The sequence below is a fragment of the Salvelinus sp. IW2-2015 genome, linkage group LG6.2 (genome assembly GCF_002910315.2).
Source record: "Salvelinus sp. IW2-2015 linkage group LG6.2, ASM291031v2, whole genome shotgun sequence".
NCBI classification, from domain to species: domain Eukaryota; kingdom Metazoa; phylum Chordata; class Actinopteri; order Salmoniformes; family Salmonidae; genus Salvelinus; species Salvelinus sp. IW2-2015.
Window position 1 is genome coordinate 6338764 of NC_036846.1, and position 17500 is coordinate 6356263.

Sequence of the window (17500 nt, forward strand, 5' to 3'; positions counted from 1 at the left end):
CACACACACATACAGGCACTTCATGTTTTTGATTTAACCCACCTGCAAGACCAGGTGTGTTGAATTTAGGCAATCATTGAACTGATCAATTAGCTCAGTTGGTCAGGTTTGGTGACAAGATTGGATCAAAATTCTACAGTACCTGTTCTGGAGGTTTAAACAAGTCACAGGAGGAATGTTGTTTTGTGTTGTACATACCAGGATATTATGTGTGTATCGAGTGTGTGTGCCCATGTCTGTATATGGGTGTGTTTTGTTCCTTGTATGTTTTTTTTCTGAGTTATCACTCAGTGTGAGTTCTGGTTATAACTCTGATATCTCACTGACAAAACAGACAGTCTGAAGGAGAAATTGAGCCAAATTATAATGGTGTGGGGCTGTTAATGTAATGCACCCTGGATAATTGTTGCTGGTGAGTTATGGGCCTGTCTGTTCTGTTTGATACAGATGAGCAGTTTAAATGTATTTTTTCTTCCTGTTTCATTCCAGTTAATCTTGTCAGAGAAGGAAAATCCAGTGAGGCCTACTTCCTTGGCTCTCTCCTACTCTCTCCCCTTGGAACAATCTCAATTGCATACTCCGCGCGTCCTCTCGCCTCGTCTCCTTCTCAAAACCCACTGGAGGAGGAGGTCAGAGGGGAGGGACCTATGGCTTTCTCATCCAATGGGTTTTGAGAAGGAGACGAGGAGCGGGGACACAAGGGAGTATGCAACTGAGATCTTCCCATTGTCTCACTCTGACTCTCCCTGCCTCGCTCCCTGCTAATACTGCCTCCTTCCATCTCTTTCAGTTTCAGCTTAAGCCTATGTGAGCCAGTGAATTTCTGTTAGGTAGTGCACATACAGTATATGGTGTATTGGGTTCTGAAATGTACCAGTGTGTATCAGGCTTAATAAGTCTGCGTTAGAGGGAGCGTTAAGCTCAGCATGTCTGGTTTTGTTTGAACATAGTTTATAAATGGTAATTTAAGCTACTTTGTCTCGTAATGAAACATCTCCCGGCCTTGTTTTTCTGTGTAACCCTCCCACCAGCCTGTGATAACAGGACATTCCCATGTCAGAATGGGATTAGGAGATGAGTCAGTCTGTGATTAGGAAAGGGATTCACCATGCTTTCCTGTCCCCTCCTTTCCTTTCCCCTCCCTCCCCTCAGAGGGAGCATGTCCGTATGAAATGACTCTTCTTTTCCCAGTAATCCTATAGTTTGGGTAACTAGGCCCCAGATGTGGTGGTGGAGTGGGGAGGGAGAACCAGACAAAGAACCAGGCCCACGGAGTGCCAGGCTGGGGACAGAAGGGCCAAGCTCATTAAATAAGCATTAATATGGCTTCCTATCACACTCTTTGTACTTTTAATGTGGCCGGCTCCCAAAGGTATTTGTAATGTGACTGCCGACTGTTGAATGTCTCTCTCTCTCTCTCTCTCTCTCTCTCTCTCTCTCTCTCTCTCTCTCTCTCGTCTTCTTTGTGTCAAGTTGATGTCAGGCAGTGTTTTTTCACATGGCTATTCGTCTGTTTCGTTGTGTTGATTATACCACCTTTTGGTGTCGTCACCTGCATCATCTTCACAAAAGGTGGTATTATAGATTCTACAGGAAGTCTCTCCCCTTTGTCATTCCAATTAACAACAAGCCCCGTTGTTACATAGAATGTGTCGTGTACTGAACGCACCCGTGAATTCACCTTGACAACATGCTGAGAAAATTATCAGTCAGATATCTGTCTTGTTATCAGAAAACGTGGGATCCCATTGGACCCCCAGAGATCCAGGTGTGTCACCACAAAGCCCACAATGCATTGTGCCTGTTTCTTGCTGTGTGTAAAAGCTCTGCGTGAGTATCAACAAGCAAGTATTTGTATGTACACAAAAAACCTCAATGGAACATAAAAGCAGCAGACAGTCTATGATATTATTTAGTCTACTTCAATCGCTCAGCGTGTGTAAATGGCAGTCATTCGTAGTCTGTATCACCTTGTTCCGGAGTCGTCTTCTGTTGCAGTTCTCTGTTTTTCGTACCAAGTGAAGTGACACGAGGCTGTGTATTATTCCCTATACATGCTGTCTGGTGGGTGTTTGCTGTTGACTTGACAGTGAGTATTCTCTACCGGTGTGTGTATTTTCTCGCGCCTGGGATGTGACACAGGTCAAGTAGCAATTGTGGCGGGTCACTCCAGCCAGAGAGGCTGCTACTCACCTTCTTTATTGACAAAGAGGCGCCCGATTGGCCCTTGGACAGAAGAGCTGTTACTGTGGCAATCAAGATAGTCCCGGTGAGTGAGCGCCGGCATTGTTCCTCCTGCTCTCCGCGAGAAAAAGTCGAGTGACTCAAAATGAAACCTCAAAACAAGCCCATTATCTATCTCTCTCTCTCTCTCTCTCTTCTTTATTTCATTGTTTTCTACTTTCAAAGTAATGGGGTCTACAGCTTAAGAGACATTGCTGCCTCCCTCTCTTTTTTTCTTTCTCTCTCTCAATGGCTGTCATTGAAAGGCGAGTGGCCGATCTGTCAAAGTCAGCGTCCTGATGATGCTGGAGATGTGGCAGACAGAGCAATGCTCTGATGCAAAGGTTTGTTTTACTGACCGCCCCATTACATCTTAATGCATCTGTCATTTTTACCCAGTCTGCTCGGCTGCACGGTGCATAGTGATAGCACGACGCCACAGATGACAGACGACGCCACAGAACTGTGTGGGCTTTAGAGGGCGCTGTTTCCCTCGCTCAGATGAAATTGATATTAAAGTAACATAATGATTTTTGGGGGCAGCCTGGCTTCCGTTGGCATCTATAAACACATGCCACTGGTCTATGTAGGTAGCATACTGTTATCTTCTTAACACAACTTATTCCTGTCATGTTCATCTTCTGAGGGATACGTAGATGGCCATAAATAGGATTTCAACACTGTGGTTTCATTAGCTGATAGCTTTATTTAGCGTGTAGTAGATCAGAAGAAAATGCATAGATGTTGACTGAAAACTCAGGAGAAGTGACAGAATGGGGTGTTAATATGATATACGACGTTTGAGAACACATTCTTTAATCAGCTTTACTCTAATTTATGCTGTTTAAGTGGAGAGAAAGGAGGTGATTAGTGCTCTCGATTTCTTGAAACCGTGTGGTCTGAGAATAGACATTGGTAAGCGTGATTATATTTTCTCACTTGTAGGCGGCGAGGAGTAACAACGTGTGGTGAACCTCAGGGTTATTTTTAGCCAGTGGTGCATCTCCACAGAGGATAAGTGTGTTTATGCTTTTTCCTCTGCGTCTCCGAGGTGTCAGGATAAGGCTTTCCCCAGGGCCCGGCTGTCAGACACTAAGTCTATGCACCACAACTCAAGGATTCTCACATTTCTCTGAAACACACGGACACATAACGTACACACACACACACACCCACCACAGGAAACATGTACATGGCTGGACACACACACACACACACACACACACACACACACACACACACACACACACACACACACACACACACCAAACACACCACACACACACACACACACCACACACCACACACACACACACACAGACATGGACATGGGCGGACACACACACACACACAGAGACAGACATGGACATGGCTGGATACAAACAAACACACACATAAACACACACACACCAACACACACAGAGGAAGACATGGACATGGGCGACACAAATATACACAAACACAGGATGAGGTAAACTCCTAAATATCTACACATAATAACAGCATGCAGGACAACACAACACAAGCATAAACGCATAAACAGACAGATATACCAGAGCCCACATATTTATTCACAGATGGTTATCAGTGTCACAGCAGACAACCTGTGTGTGTGTTGTATCCGTGTCTCTGTGGGTTAATATGATAGAGGGAGGGTACTGCTGATATGAGGGGCTCAGATTTCCCCTGAGACTTTGTAGTCCATAGTGTCCACTGCACAAAAGCCATGACTGTATATAAACACTGCCATACACACACACAACACACACACCACACACACACACACACACACACAACACACACACACACACACACACACACACACACACACACACACACACACACACACACACACACACACCACACACACACACACACACAACACACACACACACACACACACACACAACACAGGAGACCCATGCTCTCCAGAGTCATCAATGATTAATGTCCGAAGCCAAGCCACCTCACAGAGCCAGGCTGGCAAAATGACAAGGAACAGCGTGGGCTAGCCCAAGCCATCCGGTGTTTGTCTCTCTCTCTCTCTCTCCTCTCTCTCCTTCTCTCTCTCCCCCCCCCCTCCCTCCTCTCTCTCTTCTCTCTCTCCTCTCTCCCTTTCCCCTCCTCTCTCTCTCTCTCTCCCCTCTCTCTCTCTCTCTCTCTCTCTCTCTCTTCTCTCTCTCTCTTCTCTCTTTTCTCTTCTCTTTGTCTCTCCTCTCTGTCTCTCTCTCTCTGTCTCTCTGCTCTCCCTCTCTCTCTCTCTCTGTCTCTCTCTCTCTCCCCCCTCTCTCTCTCTCTCCCCTGCCCTCTCTCTCTCTGTCTCTCTCTCTGTCTCCTCTCTCTCTCTCTCTGTCTCTCTCTGGCTCTCTCTTCTCCCTCTCTCTCTCTCTGTCTCTCTCTCTCTCCCCCCTCTCTCTCTCTCTCTGTCTGTCTCCCTAAAATGTCAATCAGCAGCCGTATCTTTACATTTACCTGTCGCTCTACTATGTTGTGCTGTAAATCGTAGAGATAAAGTATTGGGTAAACACTGTAGTAGTAAAGAGTTAGGATCTGGCAAAGTGCTTGGCCCTTGAGTTTGTTTGTCACAAATGGCCAGGAGAGTGTGTTGGGGGTCATGTTTTTGGAAGAGGTCATACTGGGAAAACCAACAGCAGCAAAAGGCCACATTTGTAAAACCCTTGATTAACTCATTTGATATGCAGCTGGGCAATTGAACGGTAACGGAATTACGCATTGACTCAGATTGTTCCCTTTAAAAGGTATGCCAAACAAAAACCATTGATTTCAAAGTTTAACAATCCATACAACTCTTTGCAAAAGGAGTATTTTGAACAATTTACAGAACATTTTACAAAAACACAATTATTGGAAGAAGTGTGCAGAATGCATCATTTGGCAACAGAATTATTATTAAAAAAAATTGTCCTTGGTTTTTTATGTGACAACGTTGTCCAAAAACTATGAATTACGATTCAAAGATGTTTGCAGAAAGAATGGGGTGTCAGCTATGACATGACAACTTGAGTGTTTCTCAATATGCATACTACCGGTTTCCACACTCCCATTCTCTGAGTGCGTTCTTCGAGGGCATTCTCTAGTGTAAATTCTTAATAGGACAAGAGTGTGGAGAACGCATACATTTGACATTACACTCCCATGCTTCTGCATTACTTTTGACCTTTTAGACTAAAATGAGTCATCAATTGCTAAATAATAATTAATCTAAATATCTTTAGCAAGACACTACTTGTGTTTTGTGTTATATGCATTAGCTTGCAACATTTTAAACATCATGCTGATATAGAACATTCACATAGATAGCTAATGACCCTACTTGTCTACTAGCAAAAGGTAACTTGCTGCTAGTGCAGTAGCTATCCCAAGTCATCATCCATAGTTATTTAGCAAGCTGCTTAAGTTACCTGGCTAGCTATCACGTGTCATGATCGATGGGTAGATGGGCTACTACACAGCAACCCTGGTAAACCATGTCAATGTAACCTGGTACTAGCTACCCGGATGATACACGGACCCGACGGCTAGGAGGATATCTTTCCAGAGGAGGGCAGCTAGACGGCGATAGCGGGAGGAAGCACTGAGAGAGTATCTCTTGTGGGACTTCCCAGTGACTACAACCAGTTGTGGTTGGCTGATATTATCACGCAGTCAGCACTGGTCACCGTCCTCACTGTCAGATTGTATTTTCTGAAGTGAGAGGGCAGGAGTTGGGACACGAGAATCGAACAATTCTTCGTGGCTAGCCAGCCAGTTAGCCTTATAGATTTACTATTGGGTTGTGATCTACACACACTACAGTGGGTATTGTAGTCAGGCAACATATGAGATGTGAATAGGCAACATTTCATTCTGACATCGGGGGTTATTTTATCTTGCTATAGCCCAAATAATGTCCACCATTGATTTCAAGAAATGTTGCACAGTTTTTACGTGGTTGCGTCATATTGCTGTCTATACTTTTCATTGAAGCTTGAATCGATGCATGCTTTGAAATGTGTACAAGCGGAGTAGGCATCCAAGATGTTCCCTCCATGCTCCATTTCGCATACTTTGATTTGGACTCCGACTGATGCATTCTCCAATTTGTGTGCTCGGAGCACGGTGGTATGCACATTGAGAAACCCCGCTTGAGTTGAAAACAATTGTTTTGGATAAGTGGATTTACATCTGACAATGCAATTACGGTAACGGAATTACACCATTGGTCCCTGATCTGTACTACACAGAAATACATAATTATGGATAATAATATAATTCTCTTCATAGTGATGTATCCTGAATAAGCACAGGTAGAAATATGTAATATCCTCATTTTGCATTTGTGGTTGTTATTCTACGCACTGGCTATTATTCGAATGACCTCCACCCCCCAAACAAGATCACATTTGGTTGATCCGGAACAGACCAAATCTGAACCAATCATAGATGTGTTTCACATGTCTAGACAGTACAGTACAGCACAGTAGAGTAAGGTAGACTACAGTAAAGTCGGAAGTTTACATACACCTTAGCCAGATACATTTAAACTCAGTTTTTTACAATTCCTGACATTTTTTAATTTATTTTTATTTAAATTTTACCCCCTTTTCCCCCCAATTTTCGTGGTATCCAATCGCTAGTAATTACTATCTTGTCTCATTGCTACAACTCCCATACGGGCTCGGGAGAGACAAAGGTCGAAAGCCATGCGTCCTCCGAAGCACAACCCAACCAAGCCGCACTGCTTCTTAACACAGCGCGCCTCCAACCCGGAAGCCAGCCGCACCAATGTGTCGGAGGAAACACTGTGCACCTGGCCCCCTCGGTTAGCGCGCACTGCGCCCGGCCCGCCACAGGAGTCGCTGGAGTGCGATGAGACAAGGATATCCCTACCGGCCAAACGACACTAGGCCAATTGTGCGTCGCCCCACGGACCTCCCGGTCGCGGCCGGCTGCGACCCCAGAGACTCTGGTGGCGCAGCTAGCGCTGCGATGCAGTGCCCTAGACCACTGCGCCACTCGGGAGGCTCAATTCTTGACATTTAATCCTAGCAAAGATTCCCTGTCATTAGGTCAGTTAGGATCACCACTTTATTTTAAGAATGTGAAATGTCAGAATAATAGTAGAGAGAATTATTTCAGCTTTTATTTCTTTCATCACATTCCCAGTGGGTCAGACGTTTACATACACTCAATTAGTATTTGGTAGCATTGCCTTTAAATTGTGTAACTTGGGTCAAACGTTTCGTGTAGACTTCCACAAGCTTCCCACAATAAGTTAGGTGAATTTTGGCCCATTCCTCCTGACAGAGCTGGTGTAACTGAGTCAGGTTTGTAGCCTTCCTGTCGTACAGCTTTTTTCAGTTCTGCCCAAATGGTCTATTGGATTGAGGTCAGGCTTTGTGATGGCCACTCACTACTTGACTTTGTTGTCCTTAAGCCATTTTGCCACAACTTTGGAAGTATGTTTGGGATCAATGTCCATTTGGAGACCATTCTACATTTAAGTCATTTAGCAGACGCTGCTTATCAGAGCGACTTACAAATTGGTGCATTCACCTTATGATGTCCAGTGGAACACACTTTACAAATAGTGCAATTACTTAAGGGGGGGGGGGTTAGAAGGATTTCTTTTCCTATCTAGGTATTCTTAACCTCTAACGAGCCTCTACCCCGGGTCGAGCACCCCCCATCCCCCACACCTGATTAGCATAGCTAGCATAGTCACAAGTAGAATAGTAGCAATAATATCATTAAATCACAAGTCCAAGACACCAGATGAAAGATACAGATCTTGTGAATAAGCCACCATTTCAGATTTTTAAAATGTTTTACAGGGAAGCAAAATATGTAAATCTATTAGCTAAACACGTTAGCAAAATACACCACTATTCTAACTCCATCAGTTTCTTACTCCTTCAGGTGCTATCACCAATTCGGCCTAACTAAGATATTGATATCCACTAACCAAGAAAAACCTCTTCAGATGACAGTCTGATAACATATTCATGGTATAGGATAGTTTTTGTTAGAAAAAAGTGCATATTTTCAGTAGAAATCACAGTTTACAATTGCACCGACCATCACAAATCGACTAGAATTACTAGATAGAGCAACGTGTATGACCAATTTACTCATCATAAAACATTTCATAAAATTAGACAAAGATAGCAATGGAAAGACCCAGTTCTTGTGATTTCAGACCATATTTAGATTTTCTAAGCGTTTTTCAGCGAAAAACAATAAATCGATAATTAGCATACCACATGTGCAAACGTTACCAGAGCATCGATTCCAGCCAAAGAGCGCTATAACGTAATCACCGCCAAAATATTATTAATTTTTTCACTAACCTTCTCAGAATTCTTCCGATGACATCCTGTAACATCATTTTTACAATATAATATACAGTTTGTTCGAAAAGGTGCATATTTAGCCTACAAAACCGTGGTTACACAATAAAATACTAGGAAATCAAGCCTCAATATGTCTGACGTCATCTATCAGAGTGATTCTAGTTTAATTGAAAGCTAATCATATACTTGACTAAAAAAACAGGGTTGACAGAATCGAAGACAAATTAGTTCTTATGCAACCGCTGATTTACATTTTTAAAATTTCCTTACTTTTCAATACAGGGTTCGCCAAGTGAAGCTATACAAAACAAATGGCGAATTATGCGTTTAAATATTTCGACAGAAACACGATTTATCATATTAATTATTGCTTACTTTGAGCTGTTCTTCCATCAGATTCTGGGCAATGTATCCTTCTATGTTATAAACGTTTTTGGTCGATAGATGTCCTCTGTCCTTCGAAATGTCCACCACCAACGACCGACACCCCAAACGTGTCCAAAGTTTCAGAGTGACACAACTAAATTCTCAAAATCGCACTAAACGGATATAATTGCTATAAAAACGGTTCAAATTAACTACATTATGATGTTTTTAACAACTATAACGACTGAAACAATTGACGGAGAAAATATTGCTGGTTAGACAACGATTTGTGAACGAGGCAAGTCCGATGGCCTTCACGCTTCAGGCGCGACGAGAAAGGGCGGTCCTATAATTTTGGTCTTTTAATAATGCTTGTGAATGTCCATCGATTTCATTCAAAACGTGATGACGTCCAGACACCCAGAGGAAGACGTAGGCAGTGTCGGTTTTTCATAGCATTCATGTCGCCTAAAAAGACTCCAGATCAGAGGTAAAAATTTCTGAATCTGAACCCTGTCATGAAAAGTGCTGTAGAAATTGTTCTGTACCACTCAGAGACAAAATTCCAACTTCTATAGAAACTAGAAGGTGTTTCTATCCAATATAACAATAATATGCATATTGTACGATCAAGAATTTGCACGAGGCAGTTTTAATTTGGGACCCAAATATGCTAATGCGGAACAGAACCCCTATAGTTCCAAGAAGTTAAAGAGTGGGTTTCAGGTGTCTCCGGAAGGTGGTGATTGATCCGCTGAACTGGCGTCGTGAGGGGTTTGTTCCACCATTGGGGTGCAGAGCAGCGAACAGTTTTGACTGGGCTGAGCGGGACTGTACTTCCTCAGAGGTAGGGAGGCGAGCGGCCAGAGGTGGATGAACGCAGTGCCTTGTTTGGGTGTGGGCCTGATCAGAGCCTGAAGGTACGGAGGTGCGTTCCCTCACAGCTCCGTAGGCAAGCACCATGGTCTTGTAGCGGATGCGAGCTTCAACTGGAAGCCAGTGGAGAGAGCGGAGGAGCGGGGTGACGTGAGAGAACTTGGGAGGTTGAACACAGACGGGCTGCGGTGTTTGGATGAGTTGTAGGGGTTTAATGGCAGGCAGGGAGCCCAGCAACAGCGAGTTGCAGTAATCCAGACGGAAGATGACAAGTGCTGGATTAGGACCTGCGCGCTTCCTGTGTGAGGCAGGGTGTACTCTGCGAATGTTGTAGAAGCATGAACCTACAGGAACGGTTACCGCTTGATGTTAGTTTGAGAACGACAGGGTGTTGTCAGGATCACGCCAAGGTTCTTAGCACTCTGGGAGGAGGACACAATGGAGTTGGTCCATTTGCGACCAAGCTTTAACTTCCTGACTGATGTCTTGAGATGTTGCTTAATATATCCACATCATTTTCCCTCTCATGATGCATCTAATTTGTGAGTGCACATTCCCTCTTGCATAGAAAGCACCTCCAGAAATCGATGCTGCACCCCTGTGGCTTCACGGTTGGGATGGTGTTTTTGGCTTGCAAGCATCCCCCTTTTTCTCCAAACATAACGTATGATATTATGGCCAAACAGTTCTATTTTTGTTTCGTCAGACCAGAAGACATTTCTCAAAAAGTACGATCTTTGTCCCATGTGCAGTTGCAAACCGTAGTCTGGCTTTTTTATGGTGGTTTTGGAGCAGTGGCTTTTCTTCTTGCTGGCGGCCTTTCAGGTTATGTCGATATAGAACTTATTTTCCTGTGGATATAGATACTTTGTACCTGTTTCCTCCAGCATTTCTTCACAAGGTCCTTCGCTGTTGTTCTGGGATTGATTTGCATTTTTCACAACAAGTACGTTATCTCTAGGAGACAGAACGCGCCTCCTTCCTGAGCGGTTGATGGCTGCGTGGTTTCATGGTGTTTATACTTGCGTACAGACTTTTGGAGGTCTACAATCTTTTTTCTGAGGTCTTGGCTGATTTCTTTTGATTTTTCATGATGTCAAGAGAAGAAGCACTGAGTTTGAGGTAGGCCTTGAAATACACCCACAGGTACAACTTCATTTGACACAAATGATGTCAATTTAGCCTATCAGAAGCTTCTAAAGCCATGACATCATTTTTCTGGAATTTTCCAAGCTGTTTAAAGGCACAGTGCAATTAGTGTATGTAAACTTCTGACCCACTGGAATTGTGATACAGTGAATTATAAGTGAAATAATCTGTCTGTAAACAATTGTTGGAAAAATGACTTGTGTCATGCACAAAGCAGATGGCCTAACCAACTTGCCAAAACTATCGTTTTTTAACAAGAAATGATTGAAAATGAGTTTTAATGACTCCCAACATAAGTGTATGTAAACTTCCGACTTCAACTGTATGTGTACAGTACGGTACAATACTGTACTCTACTTTTCTTTACTTTAATGTACTGTACTGTACTGAAACTCTACTGTGCTGTGCTGTACTGTACTATGAAACATAGACATCTATGATTGGTTGAGCTTTGGTCCGCCCAGGGTGGACTTACCAAACTACTTTTCAACATCCATGTAGGGTCGGTGCTCAGTGGGTGAGGATGCGTGTTACAGTAAATGGAAAGAGGGTAGGTGGTAGGTGTCAGTAAGAGCCTGGAGAGATGACATTAACTGGAAAGAGAGACATTATGCCAGTGGAAGGGAGGACAGTAGCTAGACCCAACGTTGTTTTATGACTGCTCTGATTTCCCATTGTAGTCAATTAAATTGCAGTAATTGCGTTACTGATTTTTTGGGTCAGTCCGTTACAGATTTGGTAACAAAATTACGAGTTTTAATTGCTTAGTAATTCATTAACAAACTTTGAATCTTTAAAAATGCTAACTAATTGGTTGGTCTACTTTTACTTGTTGCTTCTATGAACTTTAATTGTCCTCCCTTCTCATGAGGAAATTAGAAAATGTGTGTGTTGTTTTTGGTAACTGAATTACAAGGCACAAGGCAATGTTTCGGGGCAGCATTTTCACGTTTCGATGAAAAGCGTGCCCAGAGTAAACTGCCTGCTACTCAGTCCCAGTTGCTAATATATGCATATTATTAGTAGATTTGGATAGAAAACACTCTGAAGTTTCTAAAAATGTTTTAATGATGTCTGTGAGTACTCATATGGCAGACAAAAACCTGAGAAAAAATCCAACCAGGAAGTGGAAAATCTGAGGTTGGTCGTTTTTCAACTCATTCCCTATTGAAGATACAGTGGGATATTGGTCATGTTGCACTCCCTAAGGCTTCCACTAGATGTCACCAGTCTATAGAACCTTGTTTGATGCTTCTACTGTGAAATGGGTCCGAATGAGAGGGGAATGAGTCAGAGGGCTGCCAGAATGCCTTGAGCTCGTGACGCTCATTCACGTGAGAGCGAGCTCTGTTCCATTGCTTTTCTAAAGACAAAGGAATTCTCCGGTTGGAACATTATTGAATATTTATGTTAAAAACATCCTAAAGATTGATTCTATACATCGTTTGACATGTTTCTACGGACTGTAATATGAATTTTCGTCTGAAATTTTGCCTGGACCTGCCCGCGCGTCATGAGTTTAGATTGTGTACTGAACGCGCGAACAACAAGGAGAAATTTGGACATAAATTATGGACTTTATGGAACAAATCAAACATTTATTGTGGAACTGGGATTCCTGGGAGTGCATTCTGATGAAGATCATCAAAGGTAAGTGAATATTTATAATGCTATTTCTGACTTATGTTGACTCCAACATGACGGTATATCTTCTTGGGTTGTGTTGGTCTCTGAGCGCCGTACTCAGATTATTGCATGGTTTGCTTTTTCCGTAAAAAAAATTTGAAATCTGACACAGCGGTTGCATTAAGGAGAAGCATATCTTTAAATCTGTGAATAACACTTGTATCTTTTATCAATGTTTATTATGAGTATTTCTGTGTTTTGATGTGGCTCTGTGCAAATTCATGGGATGTTTTGGAGGCAAAGGCAAATGTAAACTGAGGTTTTTGGATATAAATATGAACTTGATCGAACAAAACATACATGTATTGTGTAACATGTTGTCCCGGGAGTGTCATCTGATGAAGAATATCAAAGGTTAGTGATTCATTTTATCAATATTTCAGCTTTTTGTGACTCCTCTCTTTGGTTGGAAAATCTTTGTATGCTTTCTGTAACTAGTTGCTGACCTAACATAATGATATGTCCTGCTTTCGCCGAAAAGCTTTTTTTAAATCGGACACTGTGACTGGATTAACGAGAATCTTATGGTTAAAAATGTCTAATACTTGTATGTTAGAGAAAATTGAATTATGAGATTTCTGTTGATTGAATTTGGCGCCCTGCAATTTCATTGGCTGTTGGCGAGGGGTTCCGCTAGCTGAACCCCAATCCTAGACAGGTTAAATTTGGTAGCACTTATTTGTTTTTCCTTCTTCTCCAACCACATTTGATGCGTGGAACGGATGTGGGTGGGGCTAGCTCTACATAAGGGTGCTAATTTCAAAAACTCACAAAAGCTCTGACAAAAGCCGTGAGGCCGATATGTTAAGCTTATGGACACTTCTATTGTATTTCGGTCGAATTGGACCGATTGACAAGTTTTCTCTCTGAAAAATTTAGTTAACTTGTTATGGCTGCAGGGGGCGTATTGAAAAACTGGAAAATATGTGCAAATTTTCAATTGGCCTCTTAATCAATTTTTGCTCTTACAATATGCATATTATTATTACTATTGGATAGAAAACAGTCTCTAGTTTCTAAAACCGTATCTTTAATTATTTCTCTAAGTGGAACAGCACTATTTTTACAGCCCATTCCTATCCGGAAGTGAGATTTCCAAAATCGATGTCGCTCTTCAAGCCCTTGTCTATAAAGGGCATGTCACTTAGGACTGTAGAAACACGTCATACGCCTTCCTCTGGGTGTCATGCGGAAGTGAGAGAAGAAATCACTTGATTATCTCGTCCTGGGATTAACACAACCTCTTGGAGTGAGTGTTGCGCAGTTTATTTTCTTTCTGGGCGCGAAGTAGGACCTGGACTCGGCTCCTGGAAAAACACTCTGTAAAGGTGAATATATGATCTCTGGCTTCGATTTTATTTGATACATGTCACAATATCATCCTAAAGTATTTTATTTCAATATAGTTTAATTATATTATTGAAATGTATTCTGGACTTTAGACGTGATGCGACGCAATAATTTTTTCAAGATGGAGAGGTTAGCGTCGCACTGCCAGTGTGCTTGCTAATTCAAGAGGGAAATTGTTCGTTCTGGATCGAAATAAAGACATTTCTGAACAAAGGACCCCTTGGAGAACATTCTGATGGAAGATCAACAAAGATAAGGACCCAATTTGGGATGCTTTTTCATATATCTGTCGAACTGTGCTATGCTACCGTTTGCCTTAGTCAATGCTGTTGTGATGTTAGCTATTGTAGTAAGCTAATATGACGATATAATTGTGTTTTCGCTGTAAAAACACTTCAAAAATCGGAAATATTGGCTCTATTCACAAGATCTTTCTCTTTCATTAGCTATCCACCATATATTTCTCTGAAATGTTTTTGATGTGTAATTAGTAGTTGACGTTGGTGTCTGTATTTTTCTCTGGCTACTCCCGTGCGATTTCTGACTGTAGCTATGATGGTAGCAGTAATGTAAAACTGATTTATAGCTAAAATATGCACATTTTTTGAACAAAACATAGATTTATTGTGTAACATGTTATAGGACTGTCATCTGAGGTAGTTTTTTCTAGGTTATTTAGGTTGGTTCTAGGTTAGTTTAGGTTGGCTTGTGCATGCTACTTGCATCCTACTTGTGCTGTGAAAAATGTCTGTCCTCCTTTTTTATTTGGTGGTGAGCTAACATAAATATATGTGGTGTTTTCTCTGTAAAACATTTAAAAAATCGGACATGTTGGCTGGATTGACAAGATGTTTATCTTTCAAATGCTGTATTGGACTTGTTAATGTGTGAAAGTTAAATATTTTAAAAAAATAGATTTTGAATTTCACGCCCTGCACTTGAGCTGGATGTTGTCATAGGTGTACCGGCGTCGGGCTGCAGCCATAACAGGTTTAATTTAATCTGATTGTCATAAGGTTCCATGACTTTGTCCACACAGGGCATCTGAACACACAAAATACATGTTGATGATTTTCATTACATTTTGGTTTTTATTTAACTCTTTTACACCTGAGGGTGTTCTGGTCATGACCGGTCATTGGAAATGAATGGGTGAGACTACAATTAGTGTATACAATTTTGTTCAGGCAAATGCCCATTCATCAGAGGAACATACTTCCTCTCCCAGACCTCCACATGCATGTGTGTTTGAGCACACACACACACCTTCACTCACATTCTTTGGCTTCCATGGCAACCCCCACGGGAACCTTTCCCCAATAGAATCTTTCCCCCACAGGAACCACACCTGTTGGCATTCTCACAAACAATCGCAACATTGTTTCAATAATATATATAACTTTTCTCGCAGCTCTAGTATATAAAGCTTTTTTGAGACCTTGCTCACAATTCATTCTGTGACAGCACAATGACCAAACGATATACTATATGTGAGGCTCTTGATCATATCTTTGATCATGACACTGGTGAGGAGGAGAGAGACCAGGTGACTGACAGTGAAGGTTCATTATAGGAGGAAGTGTCAGAAGTTGAAGACAACACAGAATATGATCCAGACCAAGAGACAACTGATGTGGAACAATCCAGTGATGAGGAAGAGGACCCTGCTGAGGCTGGTGTTACATTCCGGTCAAATAATGGAATTTGTTCTGGTCTTCATCCTCACCTGAGAGGAGAGTTAGGCTGTCGGCAGAAAATGTTATCAGGATGACCCCAGGGCCAACGAGATACGCCATATCCCAGGTTGATGACATAAAATCCTGCTTCGAACTGTTCCTGAAAGAGACAATCGAAACTACAGTGATAAACATGACCAACCTGGAGGGGAGACGCGTTTACAAAGACAACTGGAACGAGGTAGACCGGACAGACATCCAAGCATACGTGGGTCTCTTGATTTTGGCTGGTGTGTACAGATCCAGAAACAAATCTACCACCAGGTTATGGGATGCAGAGTCTGGTCGGGCAATCTTTCAGGCCACTATGTCACTCCAGACATTTCAAGTGTTGTCACAGGTGATTCGCTTTGACAACCGTGATACAAGACCAGGCCGCCGTCAACAAGACAAGCTGGCAGCGATCAGAGAGGTCTGGCACAAGTGGGTGGAGCGTCCGCCACTCATCTATAACCCAAGTCCAGACATCACAGTGGATGAGCGTCTGATTGCTTTTAGGGGACGCTGCACATTCAAACAGTACATGCCAAGCAAACCGTCCTAATATGGAATAAAGATATGGGCAGCATGTGATGCCAGGACACGTTATGCCTGGAACATACAGGTTCACACCGGGAAACCTGCTGACGGTGTTCCCGAAAGGAACCAGGGGAAGCGGGTGGTCCCGGAAATGACTGCAGGTCTCCAGGGGCACAACATAGCATGTGACAATTTCAGGAGATGCTCCCAAAAACATTACCATGGTGGGGACGGTCAGAAGGAACAAGCCTGAGTTGCCTCCTGCGTTACGCTCTACCAAGGACAGGGATCATTTTTCCTCTAACTTTGCCTTCACCGATACACACACTCTTGTGTCCTACTGCCCGAAGAAAAAGAAGAATGTGCTCCCGATGACAACTCTGTACAGGGATGCCGCTTTGAGTACCAGGGAGGACAAGAAGCCCAACGCTGTCCTGGATTACAGCAGGAACAAAGAGGAGCTGAAAAACATGATAAATTATGTTACATTTTATCTTTCAAGTCCCATTTTTTTTTTCTATTACCAGATTGTTTTATATGCACCAAAAAAATAAGACATGTTGTTTTGTGAAATGAATTTGTGAACAATATGGAGTCAATTCTATTCACTTGAATATGTAAATATGTTTTAGATGTGGTAAATTAAACAACGCTTTGATGCAATTTTTCACGTTACTATGCAAGACATGAAGTATCACTTGTATGTACTCATTATTTTATTGACTGACTGTTGCACTTTTGCAGGTTACTGGCACATACTCTTGTAAGAGGATGACGGCACGTTGGCCCATGGTGGTGTTCTTCAACATCCTAGATGTGTCGGCCAACAACGCGTTTGTGGTGTGGATGGAGGTGAATCCAGACTGGAAGCAGGGGAAAATCTTCAAGAGGAGACTATTCCTATAAGAGTTGGGGAAAGCCATGGTGGCACCCCTCATTCAAAGGTGCCAACACCTTCCTCGAACACCATGCTCTGCTGGATTGGTGAGAGATATACAAGAGCCAGAAGCAAGATCTACGGCCGCCAGAGACAGAAGAGACAAAAGGAAGAGGTGCAATCTGTGTGCACCAAGAGTTGTCAAAACGAGCATTATGTTCCATAAATGCAGTGCATATATTTGCAAGGCACAAGCAGCAACCACCATGTATTGTCCAACATGTGCATGAGAACACACAAAATGTAACCACCATTGATTGACAGATTGCGAACATGTTAATGTTTTTGTTATTTTTGGTAATACT

The 17500-nt window shown here is 42.5% G+C and overlaps 1 pseudogene; it reads left to right on the forward strand.

The window, feature by feature from the left end:
* The first annotated feature begins 15770 nt into the window (after positions 1-15770).
* The window catches only part of LOC111965502 (piggyBac transposable element-derived protein 4-like), a 1896-nt pseudogene continuing 166 nt past the window's right edge, over positions 15771-17500 (forward strand).